Source organism: Mustela erminea, chromosome 2, assembly GCF_009829155.1.
Source record: "Mustela erminea isolate mMusErm1 chromosome 2, mMusErm1.Pri, whole genome shotgun sequence".
Lineage (NCBI taxonomy): Eukaryota > Metazoa > Chordata > Mammalia > Carnivora > Mustelidae > Mustela > Mustela erminea.
In genome coordinates, this window is record NC_045615.1 from 118,739,055 (window position 1) to 118,764,179 (window position 25,125).

The window sequence follows — 25,125 nt, forward strand, 5'->3', positions numbered from 1 at the left end:
TACAAGAGTTCAGTTCAGCCTTTGAGTCCCGAGGATGAAGAATTGTTTTTAGCAGAATTATGTTTCCCCAGGCTGACTTTCATCCAAATATTTTCAAAGATTAGATTAAAACTTTCCTAAAAAGTGAAACTTAACTTCACTTATGCCTCCTCTTTTTTTCTTACGAAGAGAGGGAAAAGAACAGATCATGTGAGGCTTGATTTTCATATTTTGTATATACATAATTCAGGATTAGGTAAAGTTAAAACTGATCAAAACAATTTGAGTCTTTTCCTTCTCTCTTAGGGCAGAACGCTTTTGGCTCTATGTTGTATACTACATTGCTTTTTGTGTACATATAAAAAAGCATATCTTTAGAGCAGGAACTTCAGAAAATACAGAGAAATATGAAGAAGAAAACGCGCATATCCTGCAGCTCCCAGATGATCACTGTTAATGTTTCAGTATATTTCTCTGTGTTGTTTTTCCTGCTAACGGGTATGAGTATTACTATGTGTATGTACATAAAAACTTTTTAATGGCATCATATCCTATTGCGATCACCCTGCAGAAGGGGGATGGACTCATCCCACCCAAAATTTGGTTCCGATGTCAAAACTAGCGATGCAACACGCATACACCAAGAGGTTAGGATAAGATTTATTACTCACATTATGAGGCTTTCTGGGGGAAGGAGAGGAGTGCAGAGCAGGCTTCTAAAGAGGTCCATGAATGGCTCAAGAGAGATTGGAAAGGCAAATGGCATTGGTTTTTCTTGTGGGTAGGAGGAGAGACTGGGATGACCAGGCCTTGGGTGGTTTGCTCCTCCCACTGGTGTAGACGGAATGGTGTCCCTGCGCTTTCTTATCAGGTTGTCCAGATGTGGGGCACAAAAGGAAAGGGGAGAGGTGAGCTCAGTAGCTGTCACCAGCAAAACACCAAAACTGCAGTTGTGCATCTTTGTCCTAAATTTACTATCATATGTTCTAGGCGGAGGGGTGACCAAAAGCTTCATTGTCAAACTAAATATCTTTTGACGTTGGCATCTTTTTTTTTTTTTTTTAAAGATTTTTTATTTATTTATTTGAGAGAGAGAGAGAGCATGAGAGGGGAGAAGGTCAGAGGGAGAAGCAGACTCCCCATGGAGCTGAGAGCCCGATGTGGGACTCGATCCCAGGACTCCGGGATCATGACCTGAGCCGAAGGCAGTCGCTTAACCAACTGAGCCACCCAGGCGTCCCTGACGTTGGCATCTTGTGGCAATGCCAATTTCCCTGTAACTGATCATTTTATTCACTCATATTCCAGAGAGACTTATGGATTAAAAACAACATTGACTCTTTTCTTATAAAACAAACAAAAAAAGAGCATGGAAGAATAAAACATAGCATATATCTTGAAAGCATTGCATCACTAAGTTTCCCTTGAAAATAAATACAGCTTGCTCAGGGAAAAGAATACAGATCGTTTTCTTGTTTGTTAGTATATTTGCATTTTTAATGATCACACATATCTCTCGCTATTCTGCAAAATATGACTGCAGAATGTGTGAGTCACGTATCTAATCTGCTTTTAAATATTGGTTCTAAAGAATGTATGTACTTCTAATCCTACAGTTGGAGTCCACACCTTGTAACAACAAAAGACAACTCAAGTCAGCTTTGCAAACAGGAATCATAACTAAGCACGAGGCTATTTTTTCCCTCTGTAATAAAGAATGTTCCAACATCTTTAATGACCGAAGATAATCCTCTGTCGTCATCTGGTGCATCTAGGTTATAAAAATATATACACTGCTTTGAAGAAAGGTTCTGGTCCACTGATGTCGAGTGAAGGTCAGATTATGGAAAACTGGCATTGTTACAGTAAGAAATGAGGCCTGCTTATGTTTTCTCTTAGTATTTTGAATAAAGAGTCTCACTACATAGTTTCCAACTTGAAGATTTAATTAAGAACTTGAGGAGTGATTGATTCTAGATGCTGGTCACTGATGATGACTTGCATGTATTAGAGAAACACCTTCTATTGAAACGGATGCAGGGAACAATCTGGTTTCAGACTGAAGGCCTCCTGAAGAACATTTTGAATAGACCAGGAAGATCAGAACAAATTGGAACATCTTCTTCCAAGATAAAAAAGCACTTAAAAAACAGGCAATTTGGTAGAGACATTAACCAATCCTATTTTTCCCCTTGAATGCGAAAGAACTTGTCATCTCTGAGAAATAAAGTGGGTATGCTTTTTGAACTGAAGTGTAAAGATTGGCAATACAATGTCAAAATAGTAGCTATTTGAGAGAGACATAAGACAGGAGGATGGAGGCAGGGTGAATAAATTGAGAAAGAATGTTCTCCCACAGTTTTTAATTTAGAAAAATGGGTGCTCCTCATACTTCCCCTAAGAGGTATGGCTCAGTCCATGTCAGAAATGCTCCTGGAGCGTACCTTCTGGTGGGCTGCCATCCCCGGAAGCTTCCCGAAGCTTGTGTACCAGTCATCTGAGAGCCAGATCAGAGCTAATCTCACACTCCTACCTCCCGGGAGCCCTGTATGTTAACCATATTGAAATGTTTAGCCACTCGGTTGGCTACTAGCCACTAGCTTTCGTTCTAAACTGCCTCTCCTATTTTCCACCCCTAGAGAGAAATCCTTCAGTATCTTCACCAGGGATAGAAAATAACCTGCATGAACTTGTTCACACCGCCCTGGGGCTAGGGGCACTGGCCCTCTTCCCTCTCCATTGCCCAGGCTGTAACGAAGGCTTCGGTGACTGGCAGCAACAGGGCAGAAATCCCACAGGTCCTTTAACCACAAGTGGTTCTCCCAGTAAAGCAGCCTAGAGGCTGTGTCTTTGTGAGCACTTTTGTGCTCCATAGACCCAGTACAGAAAAGGCAGGGAGATTTCAGACTGTAGTATAAGCTTCTTATCTCCCAGGCTCAAAATTGTCTAGTGACTGCCCAAGGCACTTGGCAAGAGCCCAGGAGCCCAGCCTGGAGCTGGCCTTACCACCCTCTTACTTCTGCAGGCTACTAGCAAAATGCCTGGGGCAATGAATGGGCAAACCACCCAAATGCAACTTAAAGCACAAGCGAAATCTTTGTGATGGACATTCTCAAAGTTGGTCTTCTGATATACCAAGAGACATTCCCAGGGGCGCTCTGTCTGCCTCTGATTCCCCCCACCTGCAGAGCTTCTAAGGCCTCCAACTCCTGCCAAGCAAGAGTTCTGTGCGGTCATGTTAAGTCTTGACCCAGAACAGGAATTTTTGTGGTGACCCCAATCAAAAATGAGTCCTATGAATCTTCTGAAGACATAAAAGATCTTAACTCTTGATCAAAATAACATGTTTGAGTATCCTTAAAGCTCTTGCATGGCAAGTTCATACTCTTTTTTTTTTTTTTCCTTCTTCTTTATTTTAAGTAGGCTCCATACTCAGCATAAAGCCCAATGCAGGGCTTTGGCTCACCACCCTGAAATCAAGACTTGAGCTGAAATCACAAGTTGGCTGTTTAATGGACTGAGTGCCCCCCACGTCGGCACCCTAGCAAGTTCATGTTCTAATACTGAGCACTTTTTGAATTTGTGAAGGGAGAAGTAGTTCTCTTCCTCCAGGAACATTGGCTAGCTATTTGTAGAGAGTTAAAAACTACCTTGATATAAATTCAGGCTAAACCTCAGATTTTATTTCTCTCTGATATTAATGGGTAAGTATTGATCATGAAATAATGATAATGGCCACACTTTATTAAACACCAACTTTGGGTCACAGGCCATGCTAAGTAAGCACTGTGCCTATACTTAAGAACACCTCAACACCCATTTTATCACCCCCACTTCACATATGTTAAAACTGAGGCTCTGAGGGGTGAGGGAACTTGCCCAAGGTCACACAGCCTTTAGAGGCACTTTCACACCCAGTCTGTCTTTTATCTCTGTACCCCCTGTAGTTATTATTTTGACTTTGTATTGGTGATCTTTACAATTCGGGTCAAAAAGTTTGTGTTTCGGGGATGATACATTCTTTTGCAGTAGAGGAGGAAAATATTTCTTCTAAATCTCTTTCTCGCTCTCTCACTCTGTTTAAAAAACTTTCACAATAAGTTCAACTTCGCCAAACTATGCATGTTGGGACTGAAGAAAACCAAAATGGCCCCTGAGAACAGTAAAAGCACCTACTTCATAGGATTGCTTGGGTTGGATTCCAATAATACAGGTGGAGCTGTCAACATGATGCCTGTCACACAATCAGCACTGAAAATGTTGCCTCTCACCATGATAATGATGATGAGGACATGGTTATTGCCCTCGCCAAGTTCCCAGTCTAGTGGAGGAAGGCTTCAGGTAAACACGTGATCATGCTACAGTGCAGTGTGACTAATGCATGAAGAGGAACCAGGACCAGGGAGAGGAGAGCTCAAGCCAGCTCAAGGGAGGGGGCGTAACTGAGGCAGCATTCGGTCAACTCACAGACACATGGTGCCTATGTGCATGGATGACTAGAAGTGACTTAAAATGACTGACTGTGTATTCATCTGTCTGTGTAAACAGGAACACAGGTTCAGACAACTGCTACTTTATCATTTCCTTTTCCTTGTGCTACGGAGGACCAGGATCTCTAGGAGCTTTTAAAAATATCACCTTGCGTGCCACTGAAGAGTATTTTGGATTCGTAGTCCAGTTACCAGAGATCTCATTGTAATATAAAGGGGTAGGCGGGATGGAAAGCAAAAGAATTATGGTTATCTATGAAACTGAACATTACATTCCTGGGATTATAGTCTCAAAGCAGAAGTTCCATGCTCACTGCAGACTTTTTTTTTTTTTTTTTACAGAAGTGTTTACCTGTCAAAAGGTTTTGGAAAGAGTATAAACTGGGGTTCTTCTGGGTTCATGGACACTCTGGCTCAGGACTCCAGCAAGAGCCCATTTTTGTCTCTTGACCTTTCATGAATGGCTTTCCCTGACCCCGGTCACCTGAAGACACAGCCTCCTAGCTCCTGGTCATCTGGGAACATGGCTATTCTCAGCTGCCCATAAAACCAGAGTAAACGTTCAATCATTAGGCAGTTGTCAGTAAGTATCCAGTCTGCGCAAAGTGCTATGGGAGACTTTATGAGGGGCACCTGGCCTTAGCATTAGTTAATAAGATAAAGTCTACACTAAAAGAGAATTACCACACTGGGTTGCCATAGGAGGGGTTCAGATACTGGGTGCCACAGGACTTTGGAAGAGGGAAAGAGCTGCTTTGCTCCTTGTAGGTATTTGAGGAAGAACAAAGTACAGGTCAGTTGGTTGGATGGATGGTGGCGGGGCTGGGGGGAGGGATGGATAGATGAACACGTGCATAGGTACATAAGAACAACAGTGTAACAGAGTGGTTTTGAAGCCAGTTCTGTCACTTACTAGCTGAATGACCTCAGGAGATTCAGTTAACCCCGTCAAACCCAGTTCCCTCACCTATAAAATAGAGATGATAAGACTTGCCTTGCAAACTGATTGAGGGAATCGAATGTGATAAGGTTTGTGAAGCAACTGGCACATGGTAGGTGCTCAGCAAAGAACCACCATGTTTATTTCCAGTGGTAATGGTCTAGAAAAGTTTTCAGGTGGTCACCGACTTAAAAGCAGACCTAAGAAAAGACAGATTGAGGTGGACAGAAAGGGGGAAGGAGACAATCTGTTGGAAGAACAGCATAATGAGAACGTGTACCTAGAAAAGATGGAGGCACAGGCAGTGTCCCTCAGGGAAGCTAACTAGAGCCACAGGTTCACAGGGTCAGAAAGTCAATCTGAGAGGCCTTGAAAAGCCAAGGGATTCTGGCTTTTCCCTGGAGGTCCGTGAGGAATACTGAAGGTTCAAAGGGAAACAGAAAGGCTCCCTCTGGACCCGCTTTCTTCCTTTTCCTCAGTCCGACCTTGGCCACATCCGGACTTCCTTTGAACTTGGAGGCTCTCATTTTTTATAGTATTTATAGTTCGCTTTACCTCTGACAAGTAGCTTCTGGACTTCCTGTGCCCAGGACAGCTGCGGGGCAGTAACAACCAGCTCCCCCCTCCATCCCCACGGGAAGCGCGGGAAGGCTGCTCTGTCCCCAAACCCTCCCTTGACAGTTAAGAAGTAAATGATGTTTAAAGATGAGCTGGCACAAAGGGAAACGAGGCCCCTAAACGTCCTCTGATGGGGAAAGGCTGCCCGTGAATCAGAGCAGTCAGCGGTGACTCACGCTTTCACAGGGCTGCGTGCAGAAGGCCCTCTGCCAGCAGATCTGTGGGTGCGGTTCCAGCAACCTGACACCCCGGGGTTGTGGGGACCTCGACAGGCTGTGCTTCACGCCACCAAGCCGACCACAGGGAGGCTGACACGGGAACCTGGAAGATGCTTGCCAGGTTTCCTTCCACAGGAGGCAGCACAGGCAAGGCGAGCGGTTCTTGGGTCCTTAGTTTCAAGAAAGAAGGAACACTGGAGCTCGAGACAGCCCAGAGTCCAGCGCATCTGAATCATTCGTTCAGGAATCCCCTTCAGGAAGTCTATAAAGTCTGCAAAATTCGGTGGATATGCACATTTTGCGAGGAGAGGACCCATTGTTTCCATCAGCTCCTTTGGGTTCTAAGATCTCCTGCAGGTCTTGATCACGAGTAACCTCGTTCTGCCCAAGGAGCACCATAGACTCCCCGCAGGTCCCTCCAAGGGTGGAGAGCAGGGAAGAGAGGAAGTAGTCTCAGAGCGCTTCCGCTGCCCTGGCCCCACGACAGAGCCTACGATAAGGGGACATTCTGTGTTATCCTGAACATGGTCCGCAGGGACAGAAGTTAGCTGTGTCAGAAGAGTCTACTGCGGAAGTCTTTGCGCCCTCTGCCCCCTAGCACCTCTGGTCCTTCGGGTGCGCCCCTCCCCTACTGGGCGGACTTCCTGTGAGGAAGCCGCCGCCCTCCCCAGGCAGCCACGTGCTACTCCTGAGGCTCCCTCACTGGTGGGCAAGTGCCTTGCTGAGGTTCTGGCCCTCTTGGAGGAATGCTCCAGGGAAGCAGCAGGTGGAGAGTGAGCAGGAAAACGGGAGACAGTCTGGGGTCTGGGAGACACTGTTGCTTCTGTTGCTGTTGTTCGTCCTTGTCCGCTGAGCAGCTGTGTCTTTGAGCTGACCTCTGCGGAAGGTCATCCTACTTGCAGTGATAAAGAGCCGCACTCCGGAGGCCAACGACGTGGGCTTGAGCTCTGGCTCCAGCACTTGTTAATGGTAGAACTTCGGGCAAGTTTCTGGACATTCTAGACCTTGGTTTTCCCCTGTGGAGGATAGCATCATCGTGTCCACCTTTGGCAGACTGGTATGTGCCAGCAATTCCCCTACAGCCAGATGGTTCTGCCCAGCCCAGCCTCCCTTGCCCTTGGGTCTGCTGTGTGATTGAATTCTCTATCAAATGGAATATTCGGGGGTGTGGGGAGCCCTGATTGTGGGCCTGGCTCCTCCACATTCTGTCTTATCCCATTGGCTGGGTGCCTGACGGGACTCAGAAGCCCTGTGGGATGATGGAGTCATCAAATGGAAGGTGTCTGGGTCCCTGAATCACCAAGTGGAAGGCCACTTGGCCAAATATAAACCCTGGACTATTACTTGAGTGAAAACAGCTTGTATTTGTTAAGATATTGAGAATCTATGATGGGTTTCTATAACAGTAGGTCTACTTCATAAAGTCTTTGCAAGAATTGAATGAATTAACATATACAGAGTTCCTGACAGTGCCTGGAACATATATAAATGTGCTATAAACATAATTGCCTTATCATGATGTTTGGATGGATGGATAGATAGTTGATAGATAGTGAGCTAGAGAAAGGGAGAGGCAGAATTATCTTTAAGGATTGCAAAGATCCTTGGCCAGAGTTCTCCCCCGCCCCCACCAGTTTTATTGAGATACAGCACTGAATAGTTTAAAGATGTGCAGCATAGTGGTTTGACTTGCATATATTGTGAAGGGATCACCACAATAAGTTTAGTTAATATTCATCATTTCATACAGATATCCAAAAAAGGCGGGGGGGGGACATCTTTTTCTTTCTTTGCAATGAGAACTCTGGGCACTGCTCTCTTAACATCTTCCAAATATATTATACAACAGAGTTCACTGTAGTCATCATGCTGTACTTATTTATCTTAAAACTGGAAGTTTGTACTTCTTGACCACCTTCATCCAATTCCCCCTCTCCCCACTCCTACTTCTGGTAACCACAAATCTGATCTCTTTTTCTATGAGTGGTTTTTTCTTTGGTCGGTTTTATTGTTGCTGCTGTTGGGGCTTTTTTAGATTCCACATATAAGTGAGATCATACAGCATTTTCCTTTGTCTGTCTGATTTCTTCCGCTGAGTTCAGAGTTTTATTTCTTAGATTATTATTGAGATAATATTAAAAATACATTTTTACTATACGGCTGTAGAGTTTGTATTTGAAGGGCAAAAAGGGCACCGTAGAAAAATAAACCGAGGCATTGATTAGTACATTTCTATGTTTCTTGCAGAAAAATAAAAGACAGCTGCTTTTTTCAAAGACATACTGTCTGGATGAAATAGGGGTTTTTTTTAGCCAAATATGGTATTTATGCAAAAATAATATATTCTCTTTCCCAGTCACATAATCATTGAGAGAATTTGCTCCTATGAGGAGTTGCTATTCCTCACAGATTAGGAAGGAAGGAAGGAAGGAATTGAAGAAGGAAGGAGTGAGGGAAGGAGTGAGGAGGGAAGGGGGGAAGGAAGGAGGAGGAAGAAGGTTGGTTGGGCGGGAGGAAGGAAAGAAGGATCCTAACTGAGCTGGCCTCAGTAGTAACCACCTCTGAGATGTTGATATTTCTCTTGCAGTGCTATCTTTCTGTCCCAGTCACGAAGACTTTATCCCCAACATCAGCATTAGTTCTCTTTCATTTTTACTATTACAAAACCTCCTACTAGCCCACCTGCTCCCCGTTTGCTCCCCATGCCTTCCTGCCCACTCCCAAATCCATCTAGCACAGTGTCCTCAAGATCATTGCCTCAAAATCCTTGTTCCCCTCTCTCTTCTCCTCCAAACCCTACGCAGCCCTTGGTTGTTTCTCACATAGAACCTCAAATGTGTTAGAGAAGAGCTATAATGATAGAGAACAAACTGGTGTCATGTATTCTTTAATCATTGATTGAATTCACTCAAATAAGGTTTCTTTAAAAATTTTATTTATTTATTTAGAGAGTGTATGTGAGTGGGGGTAGGGGCAAATGGAGAAAAAGAATTTCAAAGAGACTTCACACTAAGCATGGAGCCTGAGGCAGGCAGGGCTCGATCTCATGATCCCGAGATCATGACAAGAGCTAGAATCAAAAGTCGGACGTTTAACCAACTGAGCCACCAGGCATCCCTCAAATAACATTTGTAATCACCTGCTGTCAATCAGGAGATACAACAGTTAACAAAACAGACCAAAAAATCTCTGCCCTCATGGAGCTTACTCTAGAGTGTAGGAAGATAGAGAATAAATGAATAAATATGATAAATCATGGTGCATTAAATGGTGATAAACAGGAAAGAATTAATTATGGGGGAATAATAATACATATTGGGAGTGGGGTAGGAGGATGGCATTTTAAATAAGGTGATCAGGGAAGCACTCATGAAAAGTGGTATTTAAGCAAAGATCTAGAAAGTGAGGGAGCAAGCTATGTACAGAGCTGAGAAAGAACATTCCAGAGAACAAATTTTGGACCAAGAGGGTTGGTCCATCTTGTCCGTTTGAGGGGCAGCACAGAGTCCAGTGTGGCTGGCATGCAGTGAGTAGAAGAATCCAGATTGAATGAAGGCCAGAGGACAATCAGAGGGAGTTTGGCTTTTACCCTGCGTGAACTGGGAAGCCATTGGAGGATTCCAAGCAAAGACAAGTATTGAAATGATTGCTCTGGTTGCTGGGTGGCAAATGGCCTAGAGTGGGCATAGATAGAAGCCAGGAGACCAGCTAGGAGCCTAAGATAGTAAGTAATATGAGCAAGAGATGATGGATGATGGAAACTTAGACCGGGATGGTACCAGTGGAAACTCTGGCTGTAGTTTGAACATAGATCCCAGATCGTTTTCTGATTGATTAGATGTAGAGTATTAGTGTGAAACAGTAAAAGAATCTATAATTTGAAGGCTAAAAATATAAAAGATGAGAGAGAAACTGGTTTATTGTAGAAAGATTAGGAGTTTCCTTTCTGGGTATGTTAAGTCAGATGCATATTAGACTTCCAACTGGGGATGTCAAGTATGTCATAGGAATTCAGGGGAAAGGTCCAGGCTGGGGACATAAATTTAGAAGTTGTCAGCATATAGATGGCATTTAAAGCTGTGGCTGAGATTACCACTCAGAACACGTAGAGAGTGAAGACATCAAAGGGGCAAGACCACAGGGCCCATATTCTAAGTGGTCCTGGAAATGAGAACAAGAAGCAAAAGAAACTGAAAAGGCGTGCCCACTCTTAGAGACAAGATTAGCAGAAAGTAGGTCCTAGAAGCCAAGTGAAGAGTGTTTCCAGGACAGGCTGAAAACATCAGATTCTGCATTAGTCATATAAGCTGAAGGCAGATCATTGGATTTAGCAATTGGATTTATCCACACGGAAGCTACTGGAGACTTGAGCAAAGAGCAAAATAGGAGCAGAATATGGATAAGGCCACCCCATCAGGAAAGACTAGGAGGAAGAGAAGTAGAGACAATAAATGTGGACACTCTTTGAATGAGTTTAGCTATACAGGAGGTCAAATGAAAGGGCCATAGCTAGAGGAGAATACAGGGTCTGGGGTGGGTTTTCCTTAAGGTGGAGCAATTACATCAAAATTGTATGTTGCCAGGATTCAAGAGTTCATTGGCCTAAGGAGTCTGCCCTAAGCATAAGATTTCTTTGAAATCTTCAAGATTCACATAAATTTCTCCTTTTACTCTGACCAGTATCTGTCTTAATGTACAAGTATCTATCCTCTCTGCCTATGGTGATTTGCACTAAGAAATATATATATTTTTGTCTTTGTCCCCATTTTTGGCACAAAACTCCTGAAACCCTTGGAATATCCTAAGTGATGAGAGCAATAAAGGTGGCTTTTGGAAAGTCCCTAGTTAATCAAAGGATGAGGGCTGGTTATCAGGGGACCCACGCATGTGCGTAGAGGGTTGGACCTTTCAGCCCCACCCCCTGCTGTGTCTATCAGGTTTCCTCCTATGGTGTGTGACAGAAGCCCAATTCAAACTTACTAAAGAAATGTGGAATTTACTCACTCACATAACATAACTGGAATGTTAGAAGAGGACAAATCTTTCTTTCTTTCTTTTTTTTTTTTAAGATTTTATTTATTCATTTGAAAGAGAGAGAGAGAGAGCTGGAGCAGAGGGAGTTGGGCAGAGGGAGAGGGAGAAGTAGTTTTCTGGCTGAGCAGGGAGCCGGACATCGGGCTCAATCCCAGGCCCAGGACCCTGGGATCATGACCTTAGCTAAACGCAGATGTTTAACCAACTAAGCCACCCAGGCACCTTTTAACAGCCATTTCTAATAAAAACTTCAGGCAAAAGAGGTATGGAAACCAAGAACAAACATTCATATTGAATCATATGAAATCACCAATCTCCAGCTCTTTTGGACCTATAAAACAACAATTTTATGTAGCTTAACCTAATATTAACCTAAATGACAAATGCTAGAACCATTTCCACTAAAATCAGGAACTGGAATAGAAAGCCATAATCATTACTATTATTTAACATTGTCTTGAGATTCTAACAAATGCATTGGGACAGGAATATGAAAGAACTGACATAAATGTAGGAAGTGTCTAAACTAACTGTTGATATGGCTATATACCTGGAAAATCCAAGATAATCTTATAAAATATTACTAGAATTAATAAAAGAAGTGAATGTTCTGTCTTCTGACAGTAAGCACTTGAAAAAAAAATGGGAAAAGTGTTTCATTCACAGTAAACTAAAAATTTTTCTAAAAGTAAATTTAATAAGTAAGGACATTTAAATCAAACTATAACATCTTGTCAAAGTATCTAAACCCAAATCTTAACAAATGGAAAAAATCCTCAATAGTCTTGGTTGAGAAGACAACATAATGTAAAAGTTCATTCTCCCAAAATTAAGATATAAATTTAATACGATTACAATTACAAGGCCAGTAGCATTGAGAAAGCGAGAATCGGATAAACTTGTATACAAAAGGATAAACGCCTGAAGATAGCTAAGAGAAAATTTTGAATAGGCAAAAAATTAATATAAGTTAAATTAAGGGGAAAAAATATGCAGTGAAAACTTTCCTCCTTTCTTTGTCCCACATCTGCCCAGGTTCATCTAACCCCCCCACCATATGATATCCTTCCAGAATTTAGATAGATAGATAGAAAGAAATAGAGAATCTTGGTTTTTTCCACATTTTCTACACAAAGGGTATCATAGCATACCCTCCGAATCATGTTTTTTACTTACTAAATCTCCAAGATATTTGTAATACAAAAAGAGCTTATTTGTTCTCTGTTATTTAGATGCTTTAGCTTCCATTGTATAGATATATGGTAATTTATTTCACTAGTTCCCTCTTATTGGTTGTTCGGGTTATTTCTAATGTTTTGTTACGATAAGCACTGTTACAATGTGACTGTGTGTGTGTGTGTATCTCCACGTCTTTTCTCCTAAATATATCTTTAGAATAATTTCCCAAAAGTACCATTGCCAGAAATATGCATGTGAAATATTGCCAAATTGCCTTACATAGGGGTTATGCCGAAGGGTTATGCTTTTACCAGAAATGCATGAGAATATATTTGCCCATAACCTCACCAATGTGGTGTGTTACAAGCTTTTGAATTATTGCCAACTTAAAAGGGGAAAAATGGTATCTCAGCATAATTTTCGTCTGTACTTGTTTTTTCCTTCTAATTAGGAGTGAGATTGAGGCTCTTTAAAGAGCATTTGTATTTCCTTTTCAAAAACTCTTCATATTCTTTGCTCTTATTTCTAGTGTGTTGAAGGATAAACAAATGAATCAATGGAACAAAGCAGACAGTCCTAACCATATATTTATAGTTTCAAGTAGGACAAAAGTGATTCTTCTTGCCTAGAAAAGGCAAATTTATGGCTGTAGAAAACAGATCTGTGGTTGCCTAGGCTAGAGAGTAAACAGATACAAGAAAACTTTTTGGGGTGATGGAAATGTTCTAAAACTAGATTGTGATGGTTCTAAAACTCTATTGACTTACTCAAATTACTTAATGATGAATGAATTTTACAGTGTGTAAATTATACTTCAACAAAATTTTTTTAAGTTTTAAAAGTTTAATTCCAGTATAGTTAACATACAGTGTTATATGAGTTTCAGGTGTACAATGTAGTGATTCAACAATTTTATGCATTACTCAGTCTTCATCATGATAATGGACTCTTTAATCCCCATCACCTATTTCAACCAGACCTCCAACCATCTCCCCTCTGGTAACTGAGGGTTACCATGGTTCAGAGTTCTGTATGGTTAAGAGTCTGTTTTTTGGTTAGTTTCTCTCTCTCTCTTTTTTTTATTTGTTCATTTATTTTGTTTCTTAAATTCCACATATCTGTGAAATCAGATAGTATGTCTATCTCTGACTTACTTGGTTTAGCATTTCATTATGCTCTCTAGCTCTATCCATGTTGTTGAAAATCAATAAAGCTGTTTTTAAAAAGTGATTTTTTCAATCCAGTGGGTAAGGATTGGGTATTAAATAAAGATGAGGAGCACCTGGGTGGCTCAGTTGATTAAGCCTCTGCCTCTTGTTTTCAGCTCAGGTCATGATCTCAGGGTCCTGGGACCAAGTCCCGCCTTGGCTCCTCTCTTACCCCATACATAAAATAAATTCTAGGTAGATTGAAGATCTAAATGTAAAAATTGAAACAACAATAATACTGGATCACCACATGTAAAATCTAGGGTGGATGAGAGCTTTTTAATCAATGTTGGAAATTCAGAAGCTATAAAGTACATACATACATACTTGATGAGATAAAAATGAGAAGCCATGGCTTGGAAAAGCCACCATAAACTAAGTCAATAGATAAACACTAGCCTGGGGAGCAACCCAGAGATCAGGGGGTGAACAGCTATAATATACAAAGAACTCTTACAAAACAAGTAAGTCAGGGATAAACAGCATAACAGAAAACTGAGCCAAAGATGTGAATAGGTAATTCACAGAAAAGCAATTCCAGGTGACCAGCACATGCATGAAAAGAGGCTCAAATTCAGGGGCAATCAGGGAGATAGGAAGTAAAGTCACAACGAGACAGCAACTTACACTGATCAGATGGGAAAATGGGGAACCAATAATCCCTATTGCTAAAGAGGATGTGTGGACTCTAGAACATTTCTGTTGGAAGTATGTATTAATGCAATCTTTCTTGAAAGAAATGTGGCAACATCTTTTATGATTAAAAATACATACATGTCTGACTCAGAATCTGCACTTCCAGGAATCTATCCCTTAGGAGTGAAAGCTTTAAGACCTAAGGATGTATTTTCACAGAAATGCACTCCATTGTAAATGGTGATTAAACAAGCAAACAAAAAACTGAACACAAAGTAAATATTCTCTGTAGGAGAACGGTTAAAGAAACTGTAGTTCTGCTCCACTTTGTGGCTGTTCAGAAAGTTAACTTAGAGCTAGCCTGAGTGAATTAAGAGGGATTCCATTAGGTGCTACAGGAAACAAACAAACAAAAAGCAAGATACAGAAAAATATAAAAAGAAGAAAACAATGATAAACATATATGTGTTTATACAGATGTTCTTTGATGGTTATGGATGATTATACGAACATGGAGGAAAAGTGGGGAAAGGATAATGTCTAGGTCTCCTCCAGCTGCTATAACTGAATCTCACAGACTGGTTTTCATCAACAGACATTTATTTCCGACAGTTCTGGAGGCTGACGTCCCAGTTCAAGGTGTCAGTAGATCTCGTTTTTGGTAAAGGCCCTTTTCGTGTCTTGCAGATGGCCGCCTTGATCTTCACAGGACCAGGAGAGGACATTCCCAGGTCTCTTCCTCTTCTTAGAAAGCCCCTAATCCCACCATGGGGGCTCTACTCTCAGTACCTCCTAGAGGCCCCGCCTCCCTATCCCAGCACTCTGGGAGGTAGGACCTCAACATAGGAATTTGGGGAAACCCAAATATCCGGTCCATAACAGATAAATAGTAGGTTGTCTACACAGGTTGCCTGGGGCACCCACCAAGGAGGCATTGAGGATGCTCCAGACCAACCAAAAAGGAAAAGGTGGGGTGGGCGGAAGGGAAGAAGAAAATAAACAGGATTCATCTGTTAAAATAAAGATTTATCTTTTAGTAGCCGATTTCAGTGCACCTGACAAACACCTATTGCCTGGGAGATTTCTCTGTTTTCAAGTCAGAGACACCCTGGCTCAGAAAGGATTCAGCCAGCGCCCCACCCCCCACCCCAACCCCGACCCCAGCAAGGCAATTACTCAACCTGAAATACCACCCAAGCCTCCTGACTTTCCCGTGGCTTGAACCGGAGGTGAGGTTATTCCCAGCTAAGTGGAAGCCGCGGGCATGGAGTAGAGGAGCGAGTGTATAGATGGTAAAGGCTTGGCTTCCTGGGCGGGGGGGTTTGGACGTGGCCCTGCCACCAGGGAGCTGCCCGGTGTCACCTGGCTGGCTGGAGGGAGGGCGGCTGCTGCTCTGCGTTTCCGGAAGAAGCAGAAGGGAGGGCGGCTGCAGCCACGCACATCAGCGCCATGGTGAGCTCGGCGTCTGCAGCGGGTTTGTGGCCAGCAGTGCCTTTGGGGGGGATGAACAGGGAGTAGGAGTGGACGACCAGATGCAGCAGATGAGACAGGAAATCTGTTCCTGGGTGGCTCTTGGCAAGCCGGTGGAGTTCTGGCAGAACCAGGGGGACAGACAGGGTGGCGAGGGGAGGGGCGTGATGTCTCTTTTTCCCTGTTTGATTTTGCAGGGCCTTCTGAGCGAGAATCTTCACTGCTGCGTGTCTTTGGGAAACGGCGGCTAAATTACAAAGGGAAGAGGGGGCGCAGTTGAAGTAGGAAAAGTGGACTTTTCTGGAATTCCGTGGATTAAAATGATTTCAGATGGAAGTCAGTGGTCACTCACTTTCTCATTCTGTCGACTTGTCTCTGGGGGCCCGGGGATCTAACTCCTAAAAAAGAAAACAAACAGCATTTTTTTCATCATTAAAAAGTCTGCAACTTGTGATCCCTGACGGTAGATCGTGAGCATTTACCTCGGTATCTGGGAATCTGTTTGGGGCGTGACTCCCTCCAGAGCTGGTCCCCGGGGGTGCAACTCAGCCAAATGCAAGGGTTGCAAATGAGCCTGGTAGCAAGCTTGCTTGCTGCGGGGGGGTGGGGGGGGGTGGGGGGGGTTGGAGGGGATCAGTGGCGGGGGGTGGGGGGGTGGGGGGGGGTTGTTGCAGAACCTTCTCCTTCCTTGACCACAGGCATCCTCTGTTTGCCTGGGCCCCACTTCACCGGCACTCAGCAGGATAAACGGAGCTCTTAAATAAACGGGAAGCAAGTGGACACAGTCCAGAGGGCGAGATTTATTTTTATTTAGAAAGGTTGAAGAGGAAAAATTTAAATCCGCTTTAAATATTTACTCAAAGAGGAGATCCACAGGCGGCTGCAACATTCTAAGTCAGACTCCGGGACAAGAAGCCGGACACCGCTTTTCTGAAGTAAGCCCCAGGCACCGGAGAAAGCCCTTGGTTGAAAGAAAGAGGCCTGAAGATTCAAGAGATTCATGAAATGCACTCAAGATCGAGGCGCCCAGCTCCCCGTCCCCCAGCCGCTCGAATGAATTTGCTGGGAGACAAGGGCAAGTGACTGAGATGCTCTCAGCCTTCTGGTTCTCATCTGTGATGGAGGGAGGGGAGAAAGGATCTCATGGAATTCTTATGAGATTTAAAAAAAACAAGGACTGAAAAGTGTTGGCCCAGAGGAAGTGCTTAAGGAAAGCAAGTTTGACTCTGGGAGGACAGTAGGCCTCCTAACCCTGCAGACTCCTGGACGCTCTTCCATCAGGACTCAGCGCGTTTGAGATAAAGCCCAGGAGTCTGTATTTCCAACATGCCCCCCCGCCCCCCAAGTTTTCTACAGGACCTCTAGGTTTGGGAACCAGGTTCCCCGGAACTACATGACTGTTGCCTGGGAAGGCCCCATTCAGATTCAGTCCCTTGGCTTCAAATGCCAACAAATGCCTAACACACATGTTAAACCCAGGCAACTACTCCTGCCCGACCTCATCAGCCTCACCTCCTCGCGGCATCTTACACCCCCAGATGCTCAGGCTGTGAGCTGGGATTTCTCGGCCCCCTCCCCTTCACATCCATCAGCAGTCCTGTCAACAGCAAGCCAAACCCAGCCCTTCCTCCTGACCTCTGCTCTGAGCTGAGCCAGCAGCCCCTCCTGCTCTGCTGTGGACCGTTTTCCAGCAACAACCCAAGAGACTCTTAAAAAGACTAAGTCTGGCCCCAGGGCCTCTCCGTCTAAGCTCACCTGGCTTCTCAGGCAGTTAGTTCTTTGTGAGGCGGCCGCCTCCTCCCTCCCTCTCACACATGCTAAGCTTGTGCCTGACTCACGGCCTTGGCGCTGGCTCTTCCCTCTGCTTGGAACATTTGCTCGCCCCATCTGCCCTCCAGCCTTCCCAGAGCTCCCGTTTTCTCCTCCAACAGTCTCTGCCTCCATGCCAGCTCCTCAGGGAGGTGTGCCCTGGCTTCCAGAACCAAGGGAGTGAGCTCTGACCTACAGCTTTTTCGGGAGCTCAGTTTCCCCATCTCTAAAACAGAGAGAATAGTAGTATTCACCTCCTGGGCTTTCTAGGAGGATGATATGAGTTTGAATGCACCTTTTTAAAAAATTTTTTTCAAAATTTTACATTTTTTTCTGGTTTTATTGAGATATAATTGACATATAACATTATATTAGTCTAAGATGTACACTGTAATGATTTATGTATATACTGCAAAATGATAGCCACAATAAGTATAGTTAACATCCATCCCCTCACATAGTTGCTAATTTTTTTCTTATGATTGCAATTTTTAAGATCTATTCCTAGTAACTTTCAAATATACAATCCAGTGTTCTCAACTGTGGTCACCATGCTGTATGTTACTTCCCCAGGACTTGCTTATCTGACAACTGGAAGTTTTGAACCCCTCCCCCTCCTTCCCCCATCCCCAAACCCCTGCCTCTGAAAACCACAAATTTGTCCTCTGTATTTCTGAGTTCTTTTTTTTTTTTTTTAAGATTCCACAAATAAGTGAGGTCATACAGTGTCTGTCCTTCCCTGTCTGACTTTTTTTCACTGAGTCTCATGCCCTCAAGGTCCATCCATGTTGCCACGAATGGCAGGATTTCCTTCTTTTTTTTTGTCTGGCTGAATAATGTTTCCTGTCATATAAATCCCACATTTTCTTTAGCCATGCATTCACTGATTGATAGAAAATGTATCTTGTGGTAGGCCCTTAGTAAGTGCTCAATAAATGTGAAGCATTAGCTCGCATTCAGGGCAGGGCAGCCCGATCATTTGCTTCTGTGTCTACCTCTTCTGTAGACTGTGACATCGTGGGGGGACTTACTCGTCTCTATATCTAGGCTCACTGGCGGGGTATCTGGCATAAAGAAGACACCTGAACTGGTTTGAATAGTGTCTCCCCCAAATTCAAAGGCACAGAGAACCTCAGAATGAGGTCTTATTTGGATGTAGAGCCTCTGCAGATGCCACTAGGGAAGGCAAGATCATACTGGATTAAGACAGGCTGTAAATCTGATGACTGGCATCCTCTTAAGAGGCCACATGAAGAGACAGGACACAGAGGGAAGGAGGCTATGGGGTGACAGAGGCAGTGGTGGCACAGACACTTCACAGACACGACCCAGGGGATGCAAAGATTGCTGGCAAGTACCCCAAGCCGGGAGAGGCAACCAAGGGTTGAACCCTAGAGCTTCCGGGGAGCGCGTGGCCCTGCTGACCCCTTGCCTTTGGGCGTCCAGGACTGTGGCAGAAAAAATCCCTGTTCTTCAAGCTGCCCAGTTTGTACTTCGGTAGGGCAGCCCTGGGAGCTAACACAACACCCAGTGACTGGTGGGTGGGTGGGTGAATGAGTAAATAATTCAGACACCTCCTTCCCCTAAACTCTGACTTCCACAAGAAGGCAAAAGCTTCCCTTTTTTCCCTAAAACATTGCAGGAGTTTCTTAGGGGCTTCAGCAGACAAGCCTTCCCTTGGGAAGCATAGCAGGGATACAGAGTCCTTCCCCTTCTTGAGGTAGAGGCGGAGAGCCGGGTAACCGCCCAGCCTCAGCCAAGGTCAGACCAACACAGAGGAGCCGCCACTGTCTTCAAGACAATGGTCTCTGTCCAGGAAGGAGGAAGCCGTTCAGATCCCTGGGCTGGTTGGATAATCCTGAGGAGGGGCCACCCTGTGGAGGTGCGGGGCTGACTCCGAGCTCCTACCACCGCGGCTCTGCCCTCTCTTGGGAAACCTCTCACTTCCTCTCTCACATCCTGGCTATTTTTATATATCGAGCTGCCTCATTTTCCCAAGGGGGTCATTTGGGAAAGATAAAAATGCCTCAGGGAAACCACAGACCAAAATACGTTTCTGATGAGACCCGCCCACCCCTCAATGTGCCGCTCGCTTGGCGGGTGCAGACGCTTCCACCCAGAGGGAACGGCGGTCGTTTGTCCTGGCGCCTGTGGGTCCTGGACTCCCGGCATTTCCAGGTCCACCCCTACACTCTCTAGGACGGATCATGGGTCAGAGACATCCTCACAGCTGATCTTCCTGGTGGGTTACTCTGCACCAGGCACCCTGAGCTTTGCTTAATGTCCCTTACACATCTAGGGGCAAGGATATTATTGACCCTACTTTGCGGGGGTGGGGAAACTGAGGCACTAGGAGCTTGGATAACTCATCTAAAGTTACACAGTGAATAAAGGATCAATGACCAACCGAAGCGGGATGGTGGCGATCTGGATCCGGAGCCCAGGTCCCCAGCCTGCCAACAGTGCAGCTCAAGGACCCGTCCCTGCAAGAGAAGGATCATGTGTGTGTCACGGGGGACCCCAAAATCATTCTTTACCCTCTTTGTCGTGTTTCAAAAAATATTGATTTTCTTAGCCATCATCCACTGGAAACCTTTACTGAAGCACAGAAGAATATGGAATTTGGAGTCAGTGGGACACAGATTGCATTCCTGGCTCTGCCCTACTAACTGTGTAACCTTGAACAAGTGACTCAGCCTCTCTGGGCTCTGGTTTCTCCATCTGTAAAGTGACAGCATTTACAAATTGTCTGGCACCAGTAGGCATTCAGCAAGTTTAGTTCTGTCGGCCTCCCTCTGCCCAAGTAGATTTTCCATGAAGTTCCACAGTTAAAGAGAGATAATGTACCCTCCTGCCTTAGACCATCTGGGCCGCCATAACAAAATGCCATCGATCAGGTGCAACAGAAATGTATTGCACACAGTTCTGGAGTCTGGGGAGTCCAAGATCAAGGTGCTGACAGATTCCAGGTCTGGTGAGAGCCCCCTTCCTCGTTCACGGACGCCTGTCTACTCCCTGTGTCCTTGCATGGTGGAAGGGAAAACTCTGGTCTCTGCAGCCCCTTAGAAGGGCACTAATCCCACCCTTGAGGGCTCCACCCTCATGACCTAACCACCTCATAATAACACCACACTGGAGGTTAGGATTTCAACACATGAATTTGGTGGGTGGAGGGCACACACAGACCATCTGTAGCACCACCGAGGTCACGTCTAATTTAGGTCAGATTGTTATCAAACCAAGAAAGTTGACGCTAACTGGGACCTTCAGAAATTGAGAAGTTTGGTTACTGACTGAGTACCAGCTAAGCAATTACAAAGATGTATGGCAAACACTCAGAGTGCGGTCCTTGCTGAGCACTGACGACCTTGACTCCTGGAAGGACATAGTGTACTGGAGCGAATGCTGGACTTTGAAGCTAAAGATAAGATTTGGACTCCTGGATCAATAGGGAATGAACACTAACACCTGCTCTGCCCAGCTGACCTGGTTGTTTTGAGGCAAAAGAAGTATGGGGTCAGGGTGCCTGGGTGTCTCAGTGGGTTAAAGCCTCTGCCTTCGGCTCAGGTCGTGATCTCAAGGTCCTGGGATTGAGCCCCACATCAGGCTCTCTGCTCAGCAGGGAGCCTGCTTCCCCCTCTCTCTGCCTGTCTCTCTGCCTACTTGTGACCTCTTGTCTGTCAAATAAATAAATAAAATCTTTTAAAAAAGAAGAAGAAGTAGTATGGGGTCAATGAAAAGTAATTTAGATACTGTATTATATTACAAGGAGTTCACAAGTATAAGGTGGGGTCAGATAAAGCCGCATTTGCCATGAAAGGAGTTCTTTGGCAGCAGAAATGCCAATCGGAATAGTGCAGGTTATAGGCTGCACCTCTCTCCTGGCGGGAGACAGGAGTTGGGTCTTCTTGATTTGCCCTCCCTGCTCTGTGCCCTGGGAGATGCTTCTCTTGGGAAGCATCACATCACTGGAGATCCCCGTCCTCGGGCTGGGGCCTGGGCAAGAGAAGGAATGTGATGCTTTTGCCCTCAGCTTGTTGTCTGGCAAGTTGTCCCTGGGCAGGGCTACAGTTTTCTCCATAAGATCACACTCCTGATCACACACTCTTTTCCTCCATTCTTTCTCTCACCATCTCCCACCGAGAAGGTTCACTGGATGAAATAGGGCCAGTTAGGGGCACGGGGAAGTGGGCCGGGAAAGTGAGAGCGGCCAATACAGGGGACATCCATGGTGCTTATGGTGAACATTGGGCTCAGACCTCTGGAAAACAATGTTGTAGAACAAGCCTCAGGGCTGTCCCGCCTGAGGGGTGAGGAGGCAGTGGTTCCCCCTTCAGCCCTCGGAGTGCTGGGACTCCTGGCCACTTACCTCTCCTCGTGGCTGCCACGCCTGCCCACACCTCCTCAAGTCTGCCTTCCCCCCGACAGCTCTCTTCTCTTCCCCCTTGTGTGAGCCATCCATCTCCTGCCCTGACTGCCAGAACTGCCATGCATGTCCAGATTACTCCATCTGGATAACCAGACGTACGTAGGACACAAACCGTCTACACCGGTGGCTTCCTCCGCAAGCGCCTCTCTGGTTCTCGCAGGTCCTCTCTGACTGAAGGCGCCCGTGGCCCCTCATGCAGGGCAGGCCACAGTGTTGGGGTGCGGAAGCCCCTGAGAACCACCTTTGAACAAAGACTGACGGGAGCCCCAGTGGGTAATACCTTGCCCATCAAGTGAAATGACTCTAAAACTCATTCTACAGCTTTTCAGAGGCATGAGCAGAGACACTCACAGCAACAACGTGCTTGTCCACGCTCCCTGTGGTGGCCACCTTCCCTTCCTGCTTCCCCACACCCCTAGAGTTCTTGGGATCACCTCACAATTAACCTGCTTGCACTTGAATCTTTGTTTCAGAATCTGCTTCTGTGGGAACTCAGCCCGAGATGCCAGATGATCATACCTTGATGTGTGACTTCACCGGATGCCTCATCCCTCCAGGCCACTCAGATGCCACCACGGACTAACCTGAATCCCATAGCAGGGTTGCCAAGACCTTTCAGCATCAGGCCGCTGCTCACCGTCCAACCTCACCTCTCCTGCCTGACCTCCATGTACCAGTTATGCTCGATGACCTGCAGTTCTTGGAATACAGTTCAATCCTCAGGCCTCTGGTGCCGTGCCATGCTCTCCTGTGCCAGCAACAGCCTTCCCCTCCATTCACTGGTCTATTTCCCACCTGCCTGTGAGGCTTCAGTCTTCCTCTACCGCCCCCCACAAGCAGCACCGCAGCTGGACAGCCTGTCCCTCTTGCATGCTCCCAGACCCCTCTGTTCTCCTATTGCCCACGTTTTCCCACTGGACTGTAAGCTCTGTGACGCACGAACCTTTTCTCACTTATATTCAAAGTCTGAAGCCAAGCACCCTAGCTACACGGAGACGATTTTGAATAAATGCTTGATGAATTAATGGGAAAAAAGTAGTAAGTGGACAAAGCTTTTAATTTCAGAAATGGAATAAGACAATTAATTTCTCCAACAAAAGTAAAATAGGGTGAGCATCATGGGAAAAGTCGAAACCACCATGCAGGCTGCCAGAACGGAGAGAAGCGGCCGTTCTTTCCCATCAAAGAGGGGAGCTTTGGCTCTGAAGGTCATGAAGGACAGTGGTAGCTGGGCGATGGACTTGGGAGGATGAGGAGCAGGGAGAGGAGGCGTTCCAGAACATAATATCCTGAGGCGGGACATGTCTGAGTCAGCCTGGGAAATGAGAAATGATCTGGGCCAGCAGAGGCCGGGTACCTAGAAGAGTGTTGGGGGGCAGCAGGGAAGGCGCAGATGGGGGTGCTTCCTCTGACCACGTAGACACAGTCCCAAGGCATGTGACTTTGCTTATTGTTTGCTATGCCGCCCCTCCCCCAGCACTGCCATCTTTCCTTCCTTCCTCGGCTTCCTCTGTTCATGGGTGAGGCTTCCTGTTAAGTCGTTCTGAGAACTGTGTCTTTCAGAGCTTCAGAGACCAGGAATGCCTGCCAACAAAGTTACCACTAAAGATCGCTATGGAGTTCCGTGAAACCATTCCTCGTGCTGCTAATGTGGGCATTCCAGAGCACGCCAAGAATCCGAGAGGATAGAGTGGGGGTGATGTTCTCTTCACTGTCAGGGTCCCATCCAGGACATAGTACCCAGTGCCACTCAGGAGAAGTAGTGTGTCACTCCACTTTTTGTCGACAAAGCCAAATTGTAAGGAGCAGGGTGCTTGCTATTTAAAGCTGAATTCTGCCGTGAATCATTTCCAGGCCAGAGACTCTTTCGCAAAAGGGATCACCATGTTCTTTTATTTTTAAATTAATATTTTTTAAAAAGCCTATATGAGGTAAACTTGCATTTTTTTAATCCCGAAAAATACATACACATAACAAGCTAGCGAAAGAAAGACAATCAGCATTCATAATAATGACAATAAAATGCCACAAAATCCTAGGGTGCTTGCCGAACATTAAACTACTGGCAATAATCCCTTGTCCACAATTCCAAAATTCATTTGGTAGCAAAAACTAACCTGGGCTAAGGAAAAGTTATTTATACTCATTTATCTCACTTAGAGCAAACAGTCATGCCTTTTGCTGCAAGCATATGAATGTGTTTGATGACAGGCGGTGCCCTAGTTTCTGTTTGGGGGCATTATATAATATATAGTTTATGTCACTATTATCTGTCTAGAATACAAAATATTTTGAATCCCAGAATGCATCTGACCCAAAGAGCTTCAGGTAAGGGATAACGGGCCTAAGCCTGTATAAATTATATACAACCTTATTTTAGAGTAAGCGTTTTTTAGGGTATTCCTTTATGGAGTTGGAGTGCTGGCTATTCCCTTTTCATTGCGGGCCTTCCTCCTGTCCCCTCCTAAATCCACACTCCACCATCCTGCCCTCTGCCCAGGGAGGCCACTTAAGCAGATGAGCTCATTCTGGCTGACTCACTTGATGGCTGGTGCAAGAACAGGCTGGAGAACTGAAGGCTGTGGGAGGCTGGAGTGTTTCTTCCCACTGCCTCTGGCTTGAGTGTCCGTCATTGGGCCCTTCCTGCCCAGCAGCCCAGTTCACATCCGCAGCTCCAATGCTGTGCACTGAGGAAGACTATCCCCTCTGCTTCTCCTTCAGCTCCCCAGTTCTGCAGACATCTGAATGCTCCCACTTCATGCTGTGCTCTGCACCTTGCCCACACCTTATAAGGAACCCTTTCATTAGAGTCTCTTCATTTCAACCGTCCAGAGTGAACACTTGCTTCCTGCTGCACACCGGACCAATGCAGTGACAAATCAGAGTCTTCATAATGCTCTAGGATATGCCCTGATCTGAACTCAAGAGGCCCTGGTTCATGGATTGGCTAATTTGGGACCCTCCCTTCCTTCACTTTTCTGGTCCTTGGTTTTTTCCATCTGCAAAAAAGGGCTGATAATGCCTATTTTAGGGTGTGCTGTGATAATAAAATCAGTCACTGTATGTGAAAATGTCTAGGCAACTGTAAAGAAATACAGAGTTCCAGAACTCTTAA

The 25,125-nt window shown here is 45.3% G+C and overlaps 1 long non-coding RNA gene across 1 annotated transcript; it reads right to left on the reverse strand.

Annotated features, from left to right (window-relative positions):
* Positions 1-13,529: 13,529 nt before the first annotated feature.
* Positions 13,530-16,365, reverse strand: LOC116584961. Its single transcript, XR_004283397.1, has 3 exons — positions 16,255-16,365; positions 16,125-16,170; positions 13,530-16,019 (listed from the first exon to the last, which is right to left on the reverse strand). It is a non-coding gene; the product is annotated as an uncharacterized LOC116584961 (long non-coding RNA).
* Between the last annotated feature and the right edge of the window lie 8,760 nt (positions 16,366-25,125).